We start from the raw sequence: 3917 nt of genomic DNA, 5'->3' as shown, positions 1-3917 counted from the left end.
GTGTCGAATCGATCGGTGTCGAATCGTACTGTGGTCAAACGGAACACGCCCAATAATATCTGTGTCTTGATTTAATTGTTTCAAAGCACAGCGTTCAGATCTAGTAAAATTATGAGTTGGCAATTTTGATTTATTCAGTATGTTAGCCACTAGTCTGCGGATATTGTTAGCAGGTTCTTGGGGAAGAAAGTGTATGGCTGTTTCTATACGACTAACTAATTATTGTCTCTTTTGGGAGTTTAGTTGGGGCTACCGCAAAATTGTGGCCTTTGGCTAAGGCTGAGAACATTTCGACAGAAAAGGTTTTATTGGTCAGATTTTTTACCGTGTGTAGTAGTGGACGGATGGTAGTTTCCTGTGGTGCTAATTTCTGATGTTTTCTCATCTGTTGTTGAGATGAGTGCAGATGTATGCGTTCTGCTTGTTTGTATGTTATACGGTCCAGTATAAACCACAGATCTGGCCTAAAGTAGGCAGATAGATGCAGATGAAGATGGAATAGTTTCTGAGAAATATGATAGATTTGATATTTTATATGGGAAATGCGCTTTTTCACTAGTTGAAGACCGGCTTTTTGCAGAATGTTGTTTGCTTTCTTTGTGCCGAAATGGTTTTTTATGTGAAGGAATTTTGGGACGATGTTAGTGTCCCGACACTTTTTAAGAAAAGCTAAAGTTGCCAGGTGTTTTGATAGAGAAGACCTGTATTTGCTAAAGGTATTAACTTTAGATAGAATACCCTCCCCGTGGAGATACTTAATTTGATATTTGATACTTTCGCGGTGTAGTATTAACATACAAAGATGTTTTTTTGGGTTGAGCTGTAATGTTCCCGAAATGTCGGTGATAAAATGACACTAACGCAGTTCAAACCCAAAAAAACATCTTTGTATGTTAATACTACACACCGCGAAAGCATCAAATATCAAACAAATAACTTGTCGGAGATAGCACGGGCCAAGCTGATTGGTTCAAAATTATCGACACCGACAGCTCTGTCTACTACAAAAGGTGTATTAACAGAGGATGTTTCAAATCCAAGTAGGACGCAATTTGTCGCTAAGCTTTACACTATGAATTTGATTGCATTTGTCTTCTTTACATGTAAGCAATATAAAAACTTTATTACCATATACAGGATTTAGTAACTATGTAATATGTGATTTTTCTTGACAGCACGAATGATTTATAGCTTCTATAAGATCAGCTTCTAAAAAATAAATTTCTGACAAAATCGGAATGTTATCTGACAAAATATCGCCGTTAAGAAAGGTATTCGCAAGCGTTATCAGAGCTTCATTTTCGCGTAAATGTAAAAAAAACTAGAAGGAAACTGAATCTCGCTGAAAGCAACTTCCCATTTTCCCTACGGCGAGGTAATTCCGTAGTAAAACACGAAGTGATGTTGTGCAGGAAGTAAAGCATACTGCTATTGCTCGGGAGAACTACAAAAAAGTGTTCCTCCATTGTCATTATCATTGTCGCCATCGTTGTCGTTGCCTTGTGCAAGCATTGTTAAACTCGAAGCCGGAATCCACGAGTCGAATTTAGACAGATAACCTTGTCAACTGACTAGCAGTTGCCTATTACGTCCCCGACCTTTGTTCTTTTTCACCCGATCAACAATGAAAGTTTCTTCTTGTAGGTTTTTAACAACAAGAGCCAATTCTTGCTCGTAGAAAATTCCGTCTATAATCTCATCCGCTAAATCACTCAGCTCGTAAACGCGCGGATTTCGCCTCTCGAGAACACGATGAATTCGAAATATCTCTTCGCTCCACTTGGCCTCGTATCTCTTCTCAAAGGCGGCTTTTGCTCTACTGACTAGTGTTCACAGTTTTAGCTTCCTTACAGCATGCTGAAGCGGTGGAAGAGATGCGCACAACAGCAGCAAGTTTATGCAGGTAGAATTCGCTACTTCGTCCGCCACTTCTCGAGAGCACGCGTTAAAACGCATGAAGGACTTAAGCACTTGTTTTGCCTCGCAACAGTTCCACTCACGCAAATTAGCTGAGCACATCGATACCTGTCAGTAGATAGCAATATCCGTCGTTATTGCTTGACAAATTTCGCAATTCTATCAAATCAGCCTCCCAGAGATCGTCGATATTCGTCACGTTGTAATGCAGTCGGGAAAACTTTCGCCGCACGGGACAATGTAGCGTGCAAGCATCTTGCAAACAAAGCCAGCAAACAACGTCCTCGCGCAAGTAATTCGGTTTAGCGGATCGCAACAAATTTTCCGTCGACAAGTAACCGGCGTAATGCGCGGGATTATACTACAACTTGTCAAGCGTTTTGTTTATATTTTGTCCCACGTGAACAGCCGTCTCGGAATCCCGATTTGTATCTTTTTCTTGTTCTTGTCGGTAGCGCGGTAATCCCATTATTCTTCTTCTTTTTCGGCTTTTTCTTGTTCAATGCTATGCGGAGATTTGCGCTTTGTTCTTTTTCNTCTTTTTCGCAAAAAGCGTAAATATTTAGGATTTCTCACGTATTGAGAAGGAGTGTTTATGTCGCGAAGTAAATGAGCGAAAGGAATGGCCTCCATTATTCCAGCGGGTTTTCTTTCTTGCATCGCGTCGGTTACGAGTTCCACAATATTCGCTCCCACCAATTCTGGACTCTTGGTTACGACGCCGCGTTTGTTCCATGTGATCTTGACAGGAACAGCCGCTTTGATCAGATGATTCAAAAGCATTCGCGCTTTAGGGCGGTAAGTTTTTGGAATTGTTTCTATTGTGTTTGTTATAGATTTTTGTTTGCGAGAGCTCGTTGCGCTGCTGTTGTTAAATAAAATATCTGCAAACAATACATTTTTCTTCGGAGTTGACTGATTAATCCGTTGATATTGATTATTATTATTATTGTGTCGCAAAGGTGTTGAATAATGTTTTGGTAAAACAGAGGAAACGTTTGAGGCAAAGCGTCCATTGGTTCTTCCGCGTCGTAAAATAGTTCTTTCATTTTCTCGTGCTTCTCTTCCTCTTCCCCCTCTCCACCAGTCACAGCAGTTGTTTCCGCCATGGATGGATCTTCTTCTTTGCGAGAACGTTTTCTCCCTTTTTGGATAAAATATAAATATTGACGAAGTATTTTGCTGTACAATTTCCATTGTTCACCTTCATCAACACGGAATCGAGAATACGTCTCATCTCCGCGTCGAGACGCGAGAGCACAGTTCCGGAAATGCGTGTGGTATTAGCAACAATATTTCCTCCCGCCATTTGTTGTTGCATTCTTTCGAGATTATCCGTGGAAATCAGCACCATTTTTTTAGCCCGTTCCATGATTACTCGATAATTTGAGATAATAAAGCTGCGAGTATGGGCTCAATGATGTACGGTAAAAAGCCTCCTTGTTGCACTAGCAGCTTTTTCTTGCACCTCCAAGTACCTCTTCGTTCCGCGATACGTCGCAGCGCCGTTTTGTATCGGATTCAACGGTTCTTCTCTTTTTTTTCGAGCGGTACGTTACCTCTGAGCGTATTGTGGACACACTCGCGAATACACGCGATAACTTTGTTATCAGCGTTTCGCAGAAAAGCAGCTCGTTGATTTTTATTTAGAAAACATAGAGCCTGTAGTAGACAGATGTTTTTTTCATCGAGAAAGCGCTTCGCTCTAATATGCGCCCTTAGTTGCTTCTTCCGTTGCTGCTACTTTGTCGCCGACGGCACCGTAGTTTCAAATGATGCCTTTCACTCGTATGCATCAGGTTGTTATACGCTTGTTTTTACGCGACGGATCTGCGGGGTACGTACACGTAATGACGCGGATCGTTGGGAAAGATACACGTTCAAAACCGATATTCGTCCGGGGGCGTGTTCCGTTTGACCACAGTACGATTCGACACCGATCGATTCGACACAGATTTATTCGACACCAAATTATTCGACACCGTACGATTCGACACCAG

This window comes from Pseudomyrmex gracilis, unplaced genomic scaffold (genome assembly GCF_002006095.1).
Source record: "Pseudomyrmex gracilis isolate BER0280 unplaced genomic scaffold, ASM200609v1 scaffold_515, whole genome shotgun sequence".
Classification (NCBI taxonomy): Eukaryota; Metazoa; Arthropoda; class Insecta; order Hymenoptera; family Formicidae; genus Pseudomyrmex; species Pseudomyrmex gracilis.
Note: the sequence above shows the minus strand (reverse complement) of the source record.